Here is a 22,662-nt window from a genome sequence, read left to right on the forward strand (position 1 = left end):
TATAGAGGAAAGGAAGTGTGCATTCTGGTCCTTGTTTCCTTGTTTCGTCTGTCCATCACCTTGCCTGAGCCATAGGCATTATTCTCACTGATTAACAGTGATATATCCACACTCCCAAGTTGTATAACTTCTTTCTGGCCAATATTTTTCTGGCTATACTTGGAAAACCCAGAATCTGCTGACTTACTACCTAGTAATGTCCTAGAGGGTCTCCAAGACTGCCCAGAAAGCAGGGCACAGGACCCCAAACTCTGCAATTGGCTACATTTCTACTTACTTCACAACTTCTCAGTATCTGTTAGTCTGAGGGAAAATGTTCTCTCTTTTTTGTACTCATCATTTTGCCAGGTCTTGTTGTTCCATGAGGGCCTCAAGCTCTTGAAAAGTAAAGCTAGAAAGATTCCTATTATTTTTTTTTATCCTGCTGACATTTCCTTCCCTTAGAGACTGGCCTGCCTGCTGGAATGAGGAAAACAGCATAAAGAGGAGTTTGGACAAGGACCAAATCAATTCATTTTAAACATTCCCATATGCATTAGCTTCTTAGAGTTACTATCTTGCAATGCCTGCATTCTCCCTTCACCCTACCTACAGTACTGGGGCTCTGGACTTGAAACTTGCAGGACAAGTGCTCTACCATTTAAGCCATGCCCCCAGTCATACAACACACCCAGCTTATTTGTTGAGATGGAGTTGCACTAACTTTTATGGCCCAGGCTGGCCTCCAACCTCAATTCTCCTGTCTCTACCTCCTGAGTAGCTGGGATTGCAGAAATGCACAATCATTCCAATGCCTATATTCTCTTGTTTAATCTTCAAGGCAATCCTGTGGAGTAGACACTATTCTTGTAATTTTACCAATGAAAAAAAACTGAAGCTCTTAGAGACTTAAAACTCTAGTGAGTGCCTTAAAAGTCCAATGAGTGCCCTAGCATGGTATCTGACCTTATTATCTAAAAGAGAAAGGAAGACCTTTTGGCTGGAACCGCCATCTTCCAGTAATTTGACAAAATGATGAACACAAAGAAAAAGAGGAGAGGAACTTGATACATGTTCTTTAGGCCCTTCAGGAAACATGGAATTGTTCCTTTGTCTACATACATGAGAACCTACAAGAAGGGTGATACTGTAGACATCAAGGGAATGGGTACTATTCAAAAAGGAATACCCCACAAATGCTACCATGGCAAAACTGGAAAGGTCTATAATGTTACCCAGCATGCTGTTGGCATTATTGTGAACAATCAAGTTAAGGGCAAGATCCTTGCTAAGAGCATTAATGTGCATATTGAGCATATTAAACACGCTAAGAACTGAGAAAGCTTCCTGAAATGAGTGAAGGAAAATGACCAGAAAAAGAAGGAAGCCAAAGAGAAAGGAACCTAGGTTCAACTGAAGCACCAGCCTGCTCCACCTGGAGAAGCACACTTTGTGAGAATCAACCGATAGAGCCTGATCTATTGGAACCTATTCCCTATGAATTCATGGCCTGAGAGATGTAAAAATAAGACTGGGCTGGGAAGGTAGCTCAGTGGTAGAGTGCTTGTCTTGCATGCATGAAGCCCTTGGTTCGATTCCTCAGCACCACATAAGCAGAAAAGGCTGGAAGTGGCGCTGTGGCTCAAGTGGTAGAGCACTAGCCTTGAGCTGAAGAGCTGAGGGACAGTGCCCAGTCCCAGAGTTCAAGCCCCATGACCGACCAAAACAAAAAAAAAAGAAACAAAACAAAACAAAAAAAAAAAAAAAAGACTGCTGGATTATCAAAGAGGGAGGGGGGAAGACACATGCTAATGCAAAAGGCGTGGCCTAGCAGTGTATCAGTGGCTCACACCAGTGATCCTAGTTACTCAGGTGGCTACGATCTGAGGATCACAGTTCAAAGCCAGCCCACGCAAAAATTCCACATGAGACTCTTTTTTTTTTTTTTGTTGGTCGTGGGGCTTGAACTCTGGGCTGGGCGCTGTCCCTCAGCTCTTCAGCTCAAGGCGAGCACTCTACCACTTGAGCTACAGCGCTACTTCTGGTTTTCTGGTGGTTTATTGGAGATAGGAGTCTCACGGTCTCTCCTGCCCGGGCTGGCTTTGAACCGCAATCCTCAGATCTCAGCCTCCTGAGTAGCTAGGATTACAGGCGTGAGCCACCAGCGCCGGACTCCCCAAGAGACTCTTATCTCCAATTAACCACTCAAAAACCAGAAGTGGCACTGTGCCTCAAAGTGGTAGAGCACTAGCCTTGAGCACAAAGAGGCTCAGGGACAGCACCCAGGCCCTGAGTCTAAGCCTCACAACCACCAACAACAACAAAAGGCATGGCCCAGAATACTGACCAGGGACTGTGTCGGGAAATAACTTGGGCCAACAGATACTATTAAGCTAAACTGTGGATGGTAAACAGGTTCAGCAGTAAGAACACAAAAGATAAAAGCTAAGGAAAAGTTTGTTATCAGCAGAGATTAAGGTATCAATAGCCCAAAGTCAAGACTAGCAGAGATTAAGGTATCAATAGCCCAAAGTCAAGACCAGGGGCCAGGGAACAATCATTTCCTAAAAGATAGGTAAAGAATGTAGAAAATTAGAATCAAACCCAGAGCAATCTGTGTCTCAGAAGTACTGATGAGGCTGTCGTAATCTAGGGAGACATGGAAGTAAATCAAGTTAGTAGTCAAGAGCTAGACCTTACACTAAGAAGTACACTTCCTCTTTATGCTGTCCTCTGCAGAGAAAATTAGAGCATTCCAGCTTGAGTTAAAACACCATTGTGAGATTAAGGAGCGAAAGCAAGTCCTCAGAGTCAAAAAGCATGTCAGTGTATGCACAGGGAGTTGTTCTTTTTGTGTAGCATGCCTTCTAATAGCAAAGCTATCTCATCCTTCTTATAAACAAATTCCCTAATCCAAGTTCATGGGTTCAAGAGGGATTTCCAAATGTTCAGGCTGATTCCCTGACACAGTGACTGGCACTGGATAAGCATGTGACCCAAGGCAGGCCAATCAGTATTCATTTCAGCATTTACCTACTAGTATAGGAAAAGAGGCAGCATAATCCACTGTGCATTTTAGCCCCACAGGATATTAGCTTGGAGCAGGTGGTGTACATTTGGAACATCTCCCGGGAAGAGCTTGCCTGAGAATAAAGCCAACCAGAAGAAAGTAGAGCTAAAATAAAGGAGATCAGGAGAGAAAGAAACTATATCCTAAGAACATTCCTTGAGGACAGGAGCTATTGCTCAGAGATAGTTTCTGCACAGTATGTGCTGGGTTCAACCCCCAGCACCAAAAACAAAACAAAACAGAAATAAGACCTCAAAACCCTGGATGCAATCCTGACAAACTCGTTTACCCACTCGTTTCTCAGTTAAGAAAAAAATGTTATCTTTTTCTTTTGGTTGAGTATAGATCACTTTCTCAAAGTCCTTGCTAATTTCCCTGTGCATAAAAATTTGCAGAACTGAACACCGGTGGCTCTCAAGAGACTGAGATCTGAGGATTGTACTTTAAAACCAGCCCAAGCAGGAAAGTCCATGAGACATTTATCTCCAATGAGTTGTGGCTCAAGTGGTAGAGTGCTAGTCTTGAGCAAAAGGGCTCAGGACAGCACCCAGACCTGGAGTTTAAGTCCCAGGACCAGGAAAAAAAAATTGCACTAAATAATGAAAACATGGACACGGAAGGCACCTCAGAGTTTTATGAAATTACTTAAGGAGCAATCCCTAAATGACCCTGTTTTGTCAGAAATTTACTTCTAGGTCTACCGAAACTGATCACTGGTTAAGGAAGTTAAGTTGTCTTTAAGACACAACAAAGGGTAGAGAAGACAGGATTCTAAGAGAATTCTTTCCGACCAGCAAATATTCATATAGGTATATGAATAATATACCTGAATAATAACATCTTCCAGCACTACCAGTAAAATATATAATATGTATAATTACTACATTTAATAGTTCACAATTCTACATTTTTCTAAATTATCTGACAAGAAACCTTTTTTACAGAACACTTCAAGAGCCTGGTATTTTCTAGATTCACTCTGGAAACTTAGGATCTTGTAGGATGAGGAATGAGCTGGTGTTTTGATATAAGGAAAAGTAAAATGACAAGTTTTGAACAGGGTACTACTTAACATTATGGTCTTTTTGCCCTAACCTCTAAGTATGAGGAGATACAGAAAAGAGGAAGTAATGAATACTTATGATTTTCTTTAATTTCATACATATCTCACCTTTCCTTTTCCCATCCTCCTCCTCTCACTATCCTTTCCCCCTATATGAGAGGCATTGTTACAGATCCCAATTTAAAGATTTTTTTTAATGAGGCTTCTTTCATTTCATATGAGGTGATAACTTCAAAACATTAGTTCTTGCCTACCCTCTACTCTAAAGAAATACACTCCACTCTAAGATACCTGGCAGAGATGACAATCTAAATATTCAAAATTCAGATATGACCACCTCGCTGGCCCCAAGTACCCTAATAGCTCTTTCTCAGGTAACTACCAATGTGGTTTGTTGAAAAAAACTTGGTCACAATGTATGTACCTATTTCAAGAAGTATATTTCCCATTCTTTAAATATGAGCTGACTTACTGTTCACAATAGCTAGGATATGGAAACAACCCAGATGCCCTACCACAGATGAATGGATCCAAAAATTGTGGTATCTATACACAATGGAATATTATGCAGCCATTAGAAATGAAAAACTAATGACATTTGCAGGGAAATGGATGAAGCTAGAAGAAATCATGTTGAGCGAGGTAAGCCAAGAGCAAAGAGACAAATGGTACATGGTCTCCCTGATAAGTGGATGTTAAATCCAAAATGTTAGGTAATACGACAAAATTAACAGGAATTAAGAAACAAAGAACTTCCACTCATCTGGTCGAACCACTACTAAATATCCCCATGCTGCTGATCACATGTATGGTGTATATGTGTACACTGTTATATGTTATAGACCGTGATAGACAATTTGCTCCAGGAAAGTTAGAATGAGCTTGTGACTTTAAATGAGCATCATTATTCCACAATACTGTGAAATTTGGGAAATTATGTAATCAATCACAATTAAAAAATAAAAAAGCACCAGAAAACTAGAAGTGATGCGATAGCTCAAGTGGTAGAGCATGAGCCTTGAGCTAAATTGTTCAGGGACAGCTCCCAGGCCTAGAGCTCAAGCCCCATGACTGACAAAAAAAAAGAGAGAGAGAGAGAGAGAGAGAGATCTTTCATGTGATTGTTTCTAACATGTTTATAAGATTATGTCTTTGTTGCCTTGTATGTCCCTCCCCCATGGTACAACCCCTGTTTTCACTATATATGATGTTGGTATATGTGGAGGGGAAGAGAAAAAACAAATTTTAAAAACAGGGATACAGGAGGACCCATTGCAACAATGAGATGTACAAGTCGTTATGTCAAAAAACGAACTTTACAACTTTGGTGGGGGAGGACTGAGGGGGGAGGGGGGTTACGAAGGGACCAGAAGGGTAAACAAAAGCAGGAAGCTACAATGCTTGATAAGAAATGTACTCATTATCTTACCCACGTAATTGTAGCCCCTCGGTACAGTATTTTCACAATAAAAATATATTAAAAATAAAAAAATTAAAAAAATATGAACTGACTTTAAGACTTGCTTTGACTGACAGAATATGGCAGAAGATGCCATGAGTTCCAGAGAACTTGCAGATTCTGTCTTCATAGTTGCAGAACCCCAAGATCACCAGGCAGAATGGTGATCCAAAATGTAATACCACATGGCGAGTGAAACAGCCATTTTTGTTATCCCACTTGGGTCGAGCCCACAAACAACTTTCCAAACAAATATAGTCATATGAGTGAACTCAGGCAAAACAAATGAAATATCTACCCAGAAAAAACATAAAATAGTAAAAAGTAATGCAGTCATGCTTGTGGTTTGTCAACAACAGATTACAAATACAATGGTGGTTCCTAAAAAACAATATAACCCAATGACAGTAGTTTGAACAACTATACTATTCTATGATGTTTGCTCATACAAACAGCTAAACAATACATTTCCTGAAATGTATCTGCATCATTAAGCAACAAGTGACTGTTGATTTAAGCCAATAAATTGTAGGGTGATTTGTTATGTGGCAATAGCTAACTGATCCAACTTTAATATGCCAGTGAGAAAGATGTCAAGTCCTGAGATGCCTGTATTGACTGAGACTATTAAGTAAGACAAAGCCAAGCACCAGTAACTTGTGGCTGTAATCATAACTACTCAGGAGGCTGAGATCTGATTATTGTGGTTTGAAGCCGGCCCAGTCAGGCAAGACCATGAGACTTATCTCCAAATAACCACCAGAAAACCAGAAATGGTGCTGTGGCTCAAAGTGGTAGAGCACTAGCCTTGAGTAAAAAGCGCTCAGGGACAGCACTAAAGCCTTGAGTTCAAGCCCCACAACTGACTAAATAAATAGAGACAATATGGTACAAGCCCTTTCAGTAAGGTTCTCTTTATTCCTCCTTTTTTATTTTTATTTTTTTATTTTTAGTTTGGTTTTTTTTTAATTTTTTTTATTTTTTATTGTAAAGATACTATACAGAGGGTTACAGTTACATGAGTAAGGTAATGAGTACACTTCCTATCGAGCATGTTACCCCCTCCATGTATTCTTCCTTTTTCAGTACACAGATGAATACCAAATACCATGCTCAGAGATCAATTATAAATCTCACATGTCCTTCTAAATAGACTCAAGGTTTCTTTTTCTCCAACCAGAACTATCGATAAGGGAAGATCATCCCCCCCCCCAAAAAAAAAAGTTCAGAGAGGGCTTATTCATGACAGCAAAGAATCATTTGCATAGGAAATCATGAAATCATTTTTTCCTTTGCTTTTACTGCACATTAGGGATTTTTTCCTCCTAAGATTTACTGACTCATGAAACAATTGTGGCAGGCTGAGTTTCAATTAAGACAAAAAGCAGGGGTCATTTACCTACAACTAAATGATTCTTCAATAATAAGACTCATGAACAAAAGGAACTTGCTACAAGGAGAATGAATATGACAAATTGTTACTAGAACTGCCATTTTTGTTCAGATATAAATGGCTCTAGACCAGGAAATCATATTAGCTCAAAATATGATATGGAAGCAAGATGCTGATGGCTCACGCCTGTAACCCTACCAACTCTGGAAGCTGAGCTCTGAGGATTGCAGTTCAAAGCCAGACCAGGCAGGAAAGTCCGTGAGACTCTTATCTCCAATAAGCTATTCAGAAAAAGACAGAAGTGGTGCTGTGGCTCGAGTGGTAGAGCACTAGCCTTGAACACAAACAAACAATAACAACAAAAAATATTTGGAACTCAGGAGATACAAATACCAGGAGATGCTTCTTGTATACAGTAATTTTCCTTCTTTCCTTTCTTCCTTTCTTCCTTCCTTCCTTCCTTCCTTCCTTTCTTCCTTCCTTCCTTCCTTGTCCTTTCTCTCTCTCTCTGTCTTTCTTTTCTTTTTCTTTCTTTCTTTCTTTTTTTTTTGTCTGTTGTGGCATTTGCTTAAACTCAAGGTCTGGGGGCTGTCCCCAAACTCTCTTACTCAAGGCTAGCCTCTACCACTTTCAGCCATAGCACCACTTCTGGTTTCTGGTGGTTAACTGGAGAAGAATCTCATGTACTATCCCCCTGGCTGACTTTGAACCTTAATCCTCAGATCTCAGCCTTTTGAGTGGCTAGGATTATAGGTGTGAACCACCAGCACCTGCTTCATATGGGTAATTTTCTATCAAAAGCAGAAAACATGACAGTAAAGGGAAATATCCTTGCTTCTTGACAGGCTTTCTGAGCAAAATACAAGAACATTCACTCATCTTTATCATGTCATTATTAAAATAAATCACCATTAACTATTTTTAAAGCTTTTCTTGTCAGGCACCAACATGGCTCACACCTGTAATGCTAACTACTCAGGAGGCTATCTGAGAACTGCAGTTCAAAGCCAGCTTGGGCAGGCAAGTCCATGAACCTCATATCTCCAATTAACCACTAAACAAACTGAAAGTAGAGCTGTGGCTCAAGTGGTAGAGCTCTAGCATTGAGATAAAAGCTCAGGGACAGATCCTAGGCCCAGAGTTCAAGCCCCAGGACCAGCATATGTGTGTGTGTGTGTGTATACACACACACACACACACACACACAAAAGCTTTTCTTTACTATTAGAACAAAAATAATAAGACCACCAGACTTGCTGGTATAAAGCTATGTAACTCATAAAAAGCAACACCAGTAAATTACTGAAGTGGTAAGTGGAGTTGGAAGGTGACAATCCTTTTGAGGAGAAAGTGTTTCACAGGGAGAAGAATCCAGATGGTATCTTGGAGCTCCTTCACAGCAGGTTGCTTTGCAGTCTCTACTCTTCTAAAAGCTATCCACCTAACAGCCTCTCAGCCTTTCCTTCCTCTCCAGTTCTCATATTTCCAGGCCCAACTTCCTTTGTTGATTTCTATCACTTGGCCCCTTCTAACTCCTCCTTTCCTTGAACCTTGTTCCTCTCCTTTCTACCTTACCTGATATACAAAGAGTACCATGCCTCCTCACATGACAGTTTTGCATTCCTCTGGTGTAGTACAAAGAAAGAATTCTCTCTCAGTCAGGTTCAGATTACTCACCAATTTCCCATGCTCTTTTCATAGAGCACAAGCTCTTTCTCTCCTCCCCGCACCTCCTCTCTATCTTTCTCTGTCTCTGTCATATCAAATATGCATTGTGTAGTGATAAAAGAATGAGGGTACTTTTGGTTACTAGTAAGAACATACTAGTGAACAGTGAACATACAATTTACTTACAGACAGCATTTGTTGTTTTGGCAGTGCTGGAAGGAAACCCAGGCCCCCCTAGTGCTAGCAAGCACTCTGCCACTGAAATAAACTCCCTAGAGCCAATCGTTGGCATGGCACTTTCAAACATGTCTCAAAAGTGTACTAGACACTCTGTGGCAGAATACTCAGCTAGCACACACGAGGTTCTGGTTCAATCCTCAGCATTGTTAAATAGTAGCCACAATCAGCTGCTGGATAGAAACCTGGTAGGTAGGACCAAATGGTGAAGTAGATTCTCAGAATTCTGGGCCTCTGTTTCCTCATTTTAATCACTAGCATGATGAGATCAACAATAATACCTATTTCACAGGATAACTGCTATAAGAAGTCAAATTAGAATGTGTGTATGTTTTGAATATGTAACTTCCTCTGAGTGTATTATTTTGGCAAAGTTAGAAGTTAAAAGAAAAAGAGGCTGGGAAGGTGGCTCAGTGGTAGAGCGCTTGCCTTGCATGCATGAGGCCCTGGGTTCCATTCCCCACCACCACATAAGCAAAAAGAAAAAAGCCAGAAGTGGCACTATGGCTCAAGTGTTAGAGCGCTAGCCTTGAGCTGAAGAGCTGAGGGACAGCGCCCAAGCCCAGAGTTCAGGCCCCATGACCGGACCCAAAAAAAAAAACAAAAATTTAGGTAACTGATTTCTTGCAACTATGTAATTCAATTTCAGTTTCATTCACTACCCAGCTATTCCATCAGATCCCGTGCTAGAGAGACTGAAAATAAAAAGGAAATCTTTGATCCCTAAATATAAAGCATGCAAGGTATGAGAGACAAGATACTTAAGCAATGTGATACAGTGCTAACTGAGTGATGGCTCATGCCTGAAATCCTAGCTACCCAGGAAGCTCATATCTGAGGATTATGGTTTGAAATCAGCCCCCAGAAACAAATCCGTGAGACTCTTTATCTCCAATTAACCAGCAAAAAGATGGAACTGCAAGGGGCTGGGAAGGTGGCTCAGTGGTAGAGAGCTTGCCTTGCATGCCTGAGGCCCTGAGTTCGATTCCTCAGCACCACATAAGCAGAAAGAAAAAAGCCGGAAGTGGCGCTATGGCTCAAGTGGTAGAGCGCTAGCCTTGAGCTGAAGAGCTGAGGGACAGCGCCCAGGCCCAGAGTTCAGGCCCCATGACCGGACCCCCCCCAAAAAAAAGATGGAACTGCAAAAATGACTCAAGTGGAAGAGCTTCAGCCTTGAGCAAAATAGCCAAATGAGAGCACAAGACCCCGAGATCTTGGGGGGGCGGGGGGAGGATGGGAAAGGATAGGAAGGGGAAATAAAGGACGAGGCTACAATGCTTGATAAGAAATGTACTCATTATCTTGCCCATGTAATTGTAACCCCTCTGTATAGTATCTTCACAATAAAAATAAAAAATAAAATAACAACAACAAAAAAGACCCGAGATTCCAGTACTAGCATCTATATGTGTGTATGTATGTATATACACATATATACATACATATATGTATATATGTGTGGTATATGGTGTGACAGATCTATGGAAAATGGATTAGATATTAACTAGGAGATTCAATAATCCAACCAGAGGTATGTGGGTCAGGGGTAGAGACATCAAAAAAAGCTATAAAAACAAGAGTGAGGAGCTGGGAAGGTGGCTCAGTGGTAGAGTGCTTGCCTTGCACGCATGAGGCCCTGGATTCGATTCCTCAGCAACACATAGCAGAAAAAGCCAGAAGTGGCTCTGTGGCTCAAGTGGTAGGATGCCAGGCTTGAGCTGAAGAGCTGAGGGACAGCATCCAGGCCCAGAGTTCAGGTCCCACAACTGGGAGCGGGGTGGAGGGGGAGGAAACAAAAACAAAAACAAGAGTATACAAAATAGAGTAACTATCTCCTCATTGAGGCCCTGCTACATACAAGGCACTGTATTACACAACCTACAGACAATATCCTCAAAAACAAAGACTAGATAGTGTTCTACTTCTTAAAAAATCCTACCCATTAATTTAAAGTTTGGCTTTAGGGCCCGGCAGGTCTTAAGGCCTAGAAAGACTAAAAGCTGACTACCCAAATGGAAAAGAGGGGAAACTGCAGACTGGAAGTGAAAACTGATGGATTTTCATCCTGTTCTGTTATTATGTGGCTTGAGGGTACCTCTTAGTCCCGTGGCCCTCAGATTCTTCATCCTCAAAATGGAACTTTTTCAAGGTTGTTGGAATAATGGTGAGGAAAAGGCTTTGACATATGTTCAGTGTTTCAGAGAAGTAGCATAACTGAACAAGGTAGGCCTGTGGGGACTGGTCTACTTTAAGCAGCTAGCTATTGACACATACAAACCAACCCACTCTTTATTGGCTTAAATCAGCAACAGTATATTGCTTTTCACTATTTTATGGGTTTCCAGGCAGTTTTTCTAAAGTTTGGTCTGACTTACTTATATGACTACCTCTATTTAGAATATTGACCCAGGCCTGGGCTCATCTGGGGTAGTAAAACAGCTACCCCTTGCTGATTTATATTGTAGGTTGCTATGTAATATCTTGGATCTCTTGCTGTCAACCTATTTTTTCTGAAAAACAAAGATTTCTATTTGTGAGTGTATAAAAATCTCTCTCTTTTTTTGTGCCAGACCTAGGACTTGAACTCAAGGCCTGGACACTGCCCCTGAGCTTTTATGCTCCAGGCTGCTCTACCACTTGATCCATAGCTCTACTTCCAGCTTTGGTGGTTAATTAGAGATAAAAGTCTCACAGATTGGGCTGGGAAGGTGGCTCAATGATAGAGTGCTTGCCTTGCATGCCTGAGGTCCTGGGTTCGATTCCTCAGCACCACATAAGCAAAAAGAAAAAAAAAGCCGGAAGTGGCGCTGTGGCTCAAGTGGTAGAGCACTAGCCTTGAGCTGAAGAGCTGAGGGACAGCACACAGGCCCAGAGTTCAGGCCCCACGACCGGACCCCCAAAAAATATATATATAAAAAAAGTCTCACAGATTTTCTAGCCTGATGTTGCTTCGAACCATGATCCTCAGATCTCAGTCCCCTGAGTAGCTAAGATTATAAGCATGTGTCACTAGTACCCAACTTTTTTTTAATTAATGGAAAACACTGTGTAACCCTACAAATTTTACCTATAGACTGGATTTAGATTAGTAACTTTCATGTAAGAGAATATGACAGTGGTCCTTATTTCTGTGTGTAGTTTATTAGGCCCTTCACAGTCCCCAGGAGATAACCTGAGCTTCCTTCCTCAGTCCTAGGCCCATTAGATAGTAGCATCCCCAGACAAGTAGCATCAGCATCACCTAAGTATTTGTTCTAATAAATCCTTGGGCCCCATTGCAAATTCTTCATTTTACTTTTTTTTTTTTCATTTGTGGGGCTTGAACTCAGCCTGAGTGCTGTCCCTGAGCTCTTTGCTCAAGGATAGCATTCTACCACTTTGAGCAACAATGCCACTTCCCCCACTTTGCAAATTCTTGAGCCTTACCTCTAACCTATTGATTCAAACCTTCTGAGTATGCAGCCTAAGGAACAGGTAGATTTTACACTGGCCCTAAATCACAGCTATGCAATGAAATCACCAGGTGAACACTACAAAATACCAATGACAGGATCCTATTCTCAAGATTCTAATTTATATGGACTGACATCAGCTCTTCAGCTCAAGGGGAGCACTCTACCACTTGAGCTACAATGCCACTTCCAGTTTTCTGGTGGTTTTGGGGAGATAAGAGTTTCACGGACTTTCCTGCCCATGCTGGCTTTGAACCTCAAAACCTCAAGATCTCAGCCTCCTGAGTAGCTAGGATTACAGGCATGAGCCACTGGTGCCCAGCTCTTTTTTTTTTTTTTTTTTTTCCATTCTGGGGATCAAATTCAAATCCTTACACATGCTAGGCAAGTGCTCTACCTTTAAATTACATCTCCAATCCTAGACTATTTTATTTATTGATGTGTGCTTGTGTGTGTGTGTGTGTGTGTGTGTGTGTGTGTGTGTGTGTGTGTGCACGAGAGAGAGAGAGAGAGAGAGAGAGAGAGAGAGAGAGAGTGCATGCACACATGCATGCGCATGCAAGTCACATGCATACTGGGGCTTAATCTCAGGGCTCTGTGATCTCACTCAGCTTTTCTCCACTCATAGCTGGCACTCCTCTTGAGCTTTACCTCCATTTATGGCTTTTTGCTGGTTAATTGGAGATAAAAAGCCCCACAGATTTGTCTGCCTGCAATTGTTCTGAACCACAAGTCTCAGATCTCAGCCTCCTGAGTAGTAAGAATTCTGTAGGTGTGAGCCACCAGTGCCTGGACCTTCACTCATTTTCCACCTACCTACGTTTTTGTCATGGGAACTTCCTCCAGTAACTCCTTCTTGACCTTGCCACAGACTAACTCCAACTGTTATGTTCGGAAATGGTGGCAATCAACTTTTCAAAATTAAGTTTCAGAGGCTGGGAAGGTTGCTAAAGTGGCTAGGTGGTAGAGTGCTTGCCTTGCATGCATGAAGCCCTAGGTTCATTCCCTGGAACCACATAAGCAGAAAAAGCTGGAAGTGGTGTTGTGGCTCAAGTGGTAGAGCACTAGCTGTGAGCTGAAGAGCTGAGGGCCAGCGCCCAGGCCCAGAGTTCAGGCCCCACAACGGACAAAAAGAAAAAAAAATTAGGTTTCAGAATATGTTAAGGAATTTTTTTAATGTTGTTAGAAGAAAAATAAAGGGGAAAGAAAGAGTGGGCTAAATGTGACTATATAGGGAAAAGAAAGGGTCATGTTCCAAGCTACTGTGGTTTGGTTGATGAATATTTCCTATAGGTTTGGTCTCCATACTCTGGCGTCTTTGGAAGGTGGTAAAACCTTGAAGAGGTGGATAGAATAGGAATAGGAAAAGGTTAGGTCATTGAGGGCGTGTCTTTGAAGGGGATATGTGAACCAGGCTCCTTCCTGTTTCACTGTTCACTTCCTACAAACTCAAAAGCAACAGGGCCAACTGATCATAGATTGAAACCTCCCAAACTCTGAGATCAAAAAACAAAAAATAAGCCGGGCGCTGGTGGCTCACACCTGTAATCCTAGCTACTTAGTAGGCTGAGATCTGAGGATCGCGGTTCAAAGCCAGCCCGGGCAGGAGAGACCGTGAGACTCCTATCTCCAATAAACCACCAGAAAACCGGAAGTGGCGCTGTAGCTCAAGTGGTAGAGCGCTAGCCTTGAGCTGAAGAGCTGAGGGACAGCGCCCAGGCCCGGAGTTCAAGCCCCATGACCGACAAAAAAAAAAAAAAAAAAAAAAAAAAGCTCTCTAGATAGATTGATTATTTCAACATCATTAAGAGCAATGGAAAGCTAAATGACATACAAGCCAAAGAAACAACTTGGTCAAAGGCTAGAGGTGGATTTTAAAAGGAATGCTTACAGATAACAAGAGGGACATGTTATCAGGCTCACAAAGTGTGTGCTGAGAAATGGAGGGAGATAAACTCTGATAGAAGAAGTGGCTTAAACAGTTCTGAAGAAGATAGACAGTACATTACCCAAGGTTCCTCAGAGAAGCAGAACCTAAAGGACGTACATAAATGCTCCGGGGCTTACAATGGAAGTTATACCCCGCTAACCCATCAAAAAGTAAAAAAATCATAAGCAAATCCAGGGACAGTGACTTATTCCTGTAATCTTAGCTACTCTGATGATTGTAGTATGAGGCCAGCCAGGACAAAAAGTTAGCAAGATCTCATCTCAATAAACTAGATGTTGTGGTATGGGTCTGTGATCCCAACTACATGGGAGTCTCCAGGTAGGACTGAGATTGAGATCCAAGGCTGGCCCTGGGTAAAAAGAAAAGACTTTGAAAAAATAAAGAAATATAGCACTAGGGATATGGCTTAAGTGATATAGGGCCTGCCTACCAAGCCTGAGACCCTGAGTTTAAACCTCAGTACTACAAAAATAAAATAATTCTCCCCAACCATATATATACATATATGTGTGTATGTACACACACATATATGTATATATGAACTTCATATATATTCGTATAGCTATCAATTGGTTCAAATAATTATGGAGGCTCAAGAACTGTAAATTAAGTCAGTAAGATGAAGACCCAGAAGAGCTAATGCAAAAAGGCAGAAAATTTTTGGTAGCCAATTCAAAGGTAGTCAGTCAGGTGAAATGAAGTGCCTAGTTATTCTTTTTACTCTATTTAGGCCCTCAACTGATTGGATAATACGGCTCCACCCCCCATTAGGCAGAGAAATATGCTTTATTCTGCCTACTGATTTAAATGTTAATACTAGATATATACTCACAGAAATACACCAAATAATATTTGGTGAAATGTCTGGGCACTCCATGACCTATCCAAATAGACTCATAAAATTAATCATCACAGAGAGTATAGACTTTAATCTGTGGATCAGTATTACCAAAATCTACTTTGTGAAAATGTGGCTGTGAAATACTCCACCAAATAGGTTCTGTGTACATGCCAAGTCTTGAGAAACACTGTGGAATAAAGCATATTACCGTATCAAAGCTATGAGTCATCCTGCAGGAGAAAAATGGCTCATTCCTTTGTCAACCTTGGCATCTGATCACAAACCTGCTTCTTACTTAACACCTATTAATTTCCCATGGAACTTAGTTTTACATAACATACATTGGGAAATGCTACTCTGAGCCATGAGAAGATAATATACATTGGGAACATGGGAAGGCACATGAAAACAAGATTTCACTAAGATAAAATCAGCACTAGTGTACAATGATATTAAAGGAAAAGGAGCCTAGAAACAGAAAGGTTAGCTGGGAAGACATTTAGCCATTGAAATCTGAAGTGACAGAGGCTTGTCCTCAAGTAGCAGTGGGGGATAAAAGGAAGATAATGACATTAATTCTGGAACAGTATTTACATGTATGGATTGTAAACAGAAAAGGGTGGTAGAAAACTCTAAAGTTTTACAGTGGCAAGTTAAAAAAAAGGAAAAAATAAGAAAAAGAAAGGCTGGTTCCAGGACAAACATATGAGATGTAACAATAATTGTCACAAGTGGTAGAGCATGTGCTCAGCATGTGTGAGGCTATGAGTTCAGTCTGCAGAAACACACACACACACACACACACACACACACACACACACACACACACACACACACACACATACACAGATGTTCAAGTTTTCAATTTGCTGAGTTTGGGATCTTTAGAAGAAAAAGGTCTGTAAGAAATGTGTATCTGGTTTTGGAATTCTGAGATTGTGTAATATCAAAATTATACATCAATGGGAACTGTCAGCATAGAATTGGAAACTATGTCACTTTCATTTTCTCCTTTACCCTCAATCAGCCAATCCCTTCTCTTTGAAAGAGGTCATTCTTAGCAGCATGCTTCTAAGCCAGCCTCTGGTTCTTTTAGCAAGTCTCACAAAGCACAGAATGGCGTACATCCCTGCATACTTGGTGGTAGACGCACTATTAGCAGGAAACTTAAGGAAATGAGCTTTGGAAGGTGTTCCTTAGATGGGTAAGAATTAGCCTTGGAGTTGTACTACATTTATGGAGCACAAGTCAGCAGGAGACAGAAGCATTATGTACTTCTCGTTGCATGCCAACCATAGCCTCTACAGCATTACCTTCGTATCGTATAATTCCAAAGCTCAAGGTATCCAACACCAGACGCTTTTAGACAAATTTCGTAAGATGAAAAACATATAGTCTTCTGGACGCCTATCCTCATGATAACACATTGAGTACTACTGTCATTTAATTTAGGAAGTACTTACCAAGTACCTTCTGTGCACTTGGCCCATGTGGTCCTGAAGTGGTCTGTTTCCTTCTCCTCCATACTAGATCTCTGAAGTCACACAGTGTCCTACTTGAATTCTAACAGCAGTCCATATCAAGTGTACAAATTCTGAACAAGTTGCTTAACTCTTTGGGAGCTTGGTTTTCTTATCTACAAAAATAGGATTAGATTCAATATCCACTTATGTATGTATTCACATATGCATTGATTCAACAAATATATAAGAGCTCCTACCATGTATCTGTGAGGATGCCAAGAGTTGTGTTCTCTCACACTGGCAAAAGATGCAGCCATGATCCCTGTAGTCAATGAGCTTAAATCTCACTGGTTTCTTAAGAGAGAAAAAAAAAATCAGGGATAATATGCAAATTACGAGGCTCAATGGTGCATGCATAGAAGACACTCAATAAATGCTAGGTTTTTTTCTTTCCTACAGAGCAGAGGACAGAAAATCAAGTGTCTATGATGGCCAACATAACAGATGCAGTAGTAAGAACTGGGCAATCTGATCTGTACAGCTCATGTCTTCACTAAGGACAGTGGCCTGCTTGGCATCAGCTGGTTGTTCTAAGGAGGGATGAAGGCCCAAGATTCTTTCAGTTTTTAAAAAGAAGCAGGAATAATCCCTATCTTTAAATGGTAGCAACTAAATAAACCAAACAAAATACATCTGATCCAGTAAATGCCAGTGAGAAGACAGCCAGTTTTTCTACTCTCCTAGACATTATGCAGGAAGGCTAATGGACCCTCAAATAAAACCTTTATTTAACTCCAGCTCAGTCTCAATCAATCAGTCTAACTCTCTTCATGCTCTACTAAAACAGGAACCTGGAGTGACAGAATCATTATCACCAGAGGAAAGAAAAATCTCCACATGGGTCATCAGCTGGCATTACATAAATGACTATAAGGGCTAGACATGAGGCAACAATGGGAAGGTACCACAGAGAGTGAAGCAAACTGTGCTGATTGGATTTAAAGATTTCCACTGGTGGGACAATCACAAATACAGAGAACATTTAGTCGGCACTTTCAGGTGGTATTTGCCCACTGTGATACTGATTCCTTCATTTCTGATGCATTCTTTCCAGTTCCATCTAAATTTTGTTTATGGGTTTTATATCTGGCATCATTTCTCTAAAGAGTTCATGATTTTCCTCTGTGTTCTCTGCCTCCCCACCCCAACTCCTGCTGTAGAGCAGGGAAAATGGAAAAGCAATGATAATAAACAATGACAGATATAAAAAGATATGGATCTTCGTATTGTTTCCTTATAGAGCTTAGGTGAAGCTGGATTAACAGACCAGAATAGAGCTGCCTTAGCCCATCCATTGCTTATCCTATGCATTGCTAATTCCATCTTCATTTTAAAACCCAGAAATTATAATTCTAGGCTAATTCATGCCCTTTTTAATATATCATTTGTGTTAGCTAGACAGAAATGATTCTATACACTTGAGTCATTCCAGAAGTTCATCATGTGCTCCAGGAAAACACACATCCAAGAGTCTTCTCACCTACAGAGAAGCTTTGAGAACAATGAAATGAGTATCTAGCATTATTCTTTGGGCAAAGGACACAAGAGTCTAGGTTGTATATCCCAGTTGTAGGTTACAATCTAGGTTATACATCCCACTTTGGAATATATAACCTTGTGTGGTATAATCCTAGCTACTCCAGAGACTGAGACCTGCCTGAGAATTGAAGTTCAAAGCCAACTGGGCAAAAAAAAGTCCATGACATTCTTTCTTCAATTAAACACCAAAAAAATCTGGAAGTGGAGTTGTGGCTCAAGTAGTAGAGAACTAGCCTTGACCAAAACAACAACAACAACAACAACAAAAAGAGTCTATGAGGCTGAGGCTACTAAGAGAAAATCATCAATGAAGAAGTCTAGAAGAATATCTTAATCTGATTGCCATAACAAAATATTATAGACTTAATAACTTAAAAATAGAAATTTATCTTCTGACAATTCTGGAAGCTGGAAGTCTGTTATTAGAATGCCAGCATGGTTAGATTATGGTAAGGACTCATTTTCTAATTGCAGGTAGCAGGTATCTTCAGATAGCAGACAGACAGACAGATTAAAAAAAGAGAGAGAGAATTTTTTTTCTTATAAAGCCTGTCCTCCTGGTACTGGGGCTCTGCCTATGATCCAAGCTACTCGGGAGGCTGAGATTCAGAGGATCTTGATTTGGTGCCAGCCTGGACAGAAAAGTCCAAGAGTCTCCTTCTCCAAAATAACCAGTAAAAAAAAAGTTGGGCTGGAGGTATGGCTCAGGTGGAAGAGTGCCACCAGCCAAGCAAATGAACCAAGCAAGCACAAGGCCCTGAGTCCAAACCCTGTACCAGCAAAATACAATAAAACATTCATATAGCCTATCCAGTAGGATTAGGGCCCCACCCATATGCCTCAAAGTCATACTTACAGATAGACATATTAAGTTACACAGGGGGTTAGAGTTTCATCATTTGAATTGGGGGATGGTGCCAGTGAGTCAGAAGAATGGGTTAAGCAGAGCAGCATGAAGTGAATACTGAAGGAACTGTCATTTGATTATTTCCCCAATCCAATATGACTCTTTTCTCACCATCCACACTCAAGCACTCTTTTGCTCTGGGAAAGAAAACCATAGGGCTGGGAAGGTGGCTCAGTGGTAGAGCGCTTACCTTGCATGCATGAGGCATTGGGTTCCATTCCTCAGCACCACATAAGCAGAAAGAAAAAAGCCGGAAGTGGCGCTGGGGCTCAAGTGGTAGAGCGCTAGCCTTGAGCTGAAGAGCTGCGGGGTAGCGCCCAGCCCCAGAGTTCAGGCCCATGACCAAGACCCCCCCCCAAAAAAAGAAAACCATAAAGCAGAGAACTGTGTCATCTCCCTGCTGCCTAAGGACATGAAAGAAGATGGAAAGCTAGTCTTCTGATGGTAGAGCTGTTGGGGAGAAATGCTGCAGTCCATGTGAACCATGTGTGTGTAGATTGGCACCCAGAAGAGGTAGCAGACAATGGGATCAATGAGTAATGGACAGTTTGGATATCATGACTGAAAGAAAGCTGGTGAAGACAACAGTAAAAGCCAGGAGGGTACCATGCTTGTGTCCAAGGAGGCAGAAACAGAGCAAAAGCAGTGGCTGTGCCAGGTGCTGGTGACTCACACCTGTAATCTTCACTATTCAGGAGGCTGAGATCTGAGGACTGAGGTTCCAAGCCAGCCCAGGTAGCAAAGTCTGTGAGACTCTATCTCCAATAAACTACCAAAAAAGCCAGAAGTGGAGCTGTGGCTCAAGTGATAGAGCTCTCTAGCCTTGTGCAAAAGAAGCTCAGGGACACAGTGTCCCCAAAAACTAAAATAACAACAACAACAACAACAATAATAATAATAACAAGCAGTGGATATAAGCCAAAGGGATACAGGTCTGAAGACTCAGAGCCCTTTCCAGCACTGCTTTTCCCAATCCTAATCCTTTGGGCAAAGTTTCTCAGAGAAAAAACACAGGCTTTCTTCTAATCATGGACTGAAGGATGGCATATATACTTAGTAGTAGGTAAGGCCAGAGAGCACATGCAATAACCAAGTTTTTCTACCATGACACAGAGCACGTACTTGTGGATTCTATTATCTGAAACTGTTTAAAAATCTAAAAACAGACTTGGTTAACACTTTGCCTACAAGAGTAGCAAAATGTGCTACAGTCTAATTTAAAGCCAAGCAGAGATACTAAAATAAGTATCTGTATTCTATTTTATGAGAATGAAAATAACTGTGGGAACATTAAGCTCAGGGCCCTACATATATGGTTGCCAATCAACTGAGAATTTTTCAGTCTTGACCTCTACTGCTGACAATTCCTTCCCTAATATTTTTCTTCTCTGTTAGTCTCATTTTTCTACTGAACTCATAACTTATGGTATGCCACAGATGAGCATAATACAGGTAGAGGGCTAGTAAGAAAATAAATACTTAAATGTGTGCCTGTGGAATGGCAAGGAACTGCCATAAGCAGAACTTCTGACACTTTGGGGATCTGGAGCCTGAAAAGCAGTAAGCTGAGGATCAGACTTGAGAGGGGCTGTGCTGACCCCCAAACTTTGGTCACGATTCCAACAAACTCAAGAATCTATCCATTTGCCTTTTTCTCATTTCCCTATCTCTATCATATTGCTTACTAGCAGGTTACCCAATAAGATAGAATGAAAGCAACTTCAAACTTGCCCAACTAGTCATTCTTGCCAGGTTTAAACTCAGACTAGCAGATTATGAGCTGGCCTACCTCACCACTCCCATTCAGTCTTTTTAGTGGTTTCTCTGCCTTGTCTGCCATGAACTCTCACAGTCCCACAGCAGTTCCTGCCCACCTATTTCTGTTTCTATTTCTGTTTCTCACTAGCTACTTCTAGGGAGCCTTTTAACAGTGATAACTTATAACATTATAACTATGTTATAATTTATAACAGTGATAACTTATACTGATGATTCTCTATTCTCTATGTACAGACCAGACTCCTGAGCTCCTGACTCAAGTACCACAGTGTAGTACAGGCTCTACATGGCCCTCACACTCAACATGTCCAAAACTAAGTTCATTATCTTCTTCCATAATCCTGTCTTCCTGTTACGCTCTTTGTTAACTGTACCTTCAGTAACTTAACAAGCCAGAAATCTGAAAACCCTGTCATCAGAGACGGCTCTTGAGTTTCTTTATAAATGATAATAACAAAGAGAATTAACATAGAAAAACAAATTTCAGTGAACATGTGAAGGTATAATAAGGATAAGAGTGAATCACAGCTCTTTCTAAAGACTAATTTTATTATTGACTTGAAGGCATGGTATGTGTTTATTGTTCTCACCAGACTACTAAATAAGTCTAAATTAGCTTTTCTCTCTTCATCCAACCACCAAAGCCTTAGTTCTTACTTGCATTGATTTTTTTTAATTTTTGGGAGTGGCTATATGTACAAATTTTATCACAAAAATACATACAATGAAAACTTCAAATCTAGACATGTTTTCCTATCATAACACATATATGAAAATCTCTTGAACAACTCTTGAACATATAATTGATATATGTATTTATAATATATATATATATATACTATATTAGTACTATATATATGTATATATATATATATATATGTATATATATATATATAAATTTCACAATACTATGGCTTGCATTGCTTTTGGCCTGAATCACTGTAACTATTTTCCACCCAATATCCTTTTTTCACATTCTTCTGTTTGCCAAAGTCATCTCTTTGTTTCAACCATACGCAAATATTCTTCCTTTTCACATAAATAATACATATTTAGTGTAGAAATTTCCAAAACAATCCTTAATACACATAAACACTACTACTACCGTACTATACATACTAGCCATAACCTACAAATTGGCAAGTATCTTTAAATGATAGGTCTATATTATGCACACTCTCATATGCCCCATTTTTTGTAGTTTTTTTTTAAAATTATGTGCTTTTTATTATCTTTAAGTAGTTGTATAAAGGTGTAGGGTTTTGTTTTTGGTGTGTGTGTGTGTGTGTGTGTGTGTGTGTGTGTGTGTGTGTGTGTGTGTGTGTGTGTGTGTGTGTGTGTGTGTGTGTGTGTGTGTGTGTGTGTGTGTGTGTGTGTGTGTGTGTGTGTGTGTGTGTGTGTGTGTGTGTGTGTGTGTGTGTGTTGTCAGTCGTAGTGCTTGAACTCTGGGCCGGGCACCGTCCCTCAGCTCTTCAGTTCAAGGCTAGTGCTCTACCACTTGAGCCACAGCTCCACTTCCAAGGTATAGTTTTTTAATGTCATACAAAGGCAGGTTATGTTATTTTATTTCAGATTAGTAAAAGTCTTGCAAAAGAATATTTATTAGTTAAAAAAAGGGGTGGGGGCATTTGAATCGCAAGTGGTCGAAACTCACTATTTCACTACATCTACATCACGTGCTGAGTGTTTCCCTTCTATATAATCAGTCACTTATTAGGCATTTTATATATGTCATCTTACTTTATTCTCATAATAACCCACGTTTACAGTGGAAAAACATAAAGCTTAGAAAGGTTCGGTA

General features: G+C 40.7%; 1 long non-coding RNA gene and 1 pseudogene across 1 annotated transcript in view; one reads left to right on the forward strand and one right to left on the reverse strand.

The window, feature by feature from the left end:
* The window catches only part of LOC138824781 (uncharacterized), a 49,376-nt gene that overhangs the window by 15,943 nt on the left and 10,771 nt on the right, over positions 1-22,662 (reverse strand). The window contains exons 2-3 of the long non-coding RNA XR_011371189.1: positions 16,834-16,930; positions 16,577-16,749 (exon numbers count right to left, since the gene is read on the reverse strand). This is a non-coding gene — a long non-coding RNA (uncharacterized lncRNA). The remainder of the gene's footprint in view (positions 1-16,576; positions 16,750-16,833; positions 16,931-22,662) is intronic.
* On the forward strand, positions 1,012-1,493 carry LOC138824563 (large ribosomal subunit protein eL21-like; annotated as a pseudogene).

Source organism: Dipodomys merriami, unplaced genomic scaffold, assembly GCF_024711535.1.
Source record: "Dipodomys merriami isolate MVZ:Mamm:240054 unplaced genomic scaffold, mDipMer1.0.p SCAF_13, whole genome shotgun sequence".
NCBI classification, from domain to species: domain Eukaryota; kingdom Metazoa; phylum Chordata; class Mammalia; order Rodentia; family Heteromyidae; genus Dipodomys; species Dipodomys merriami.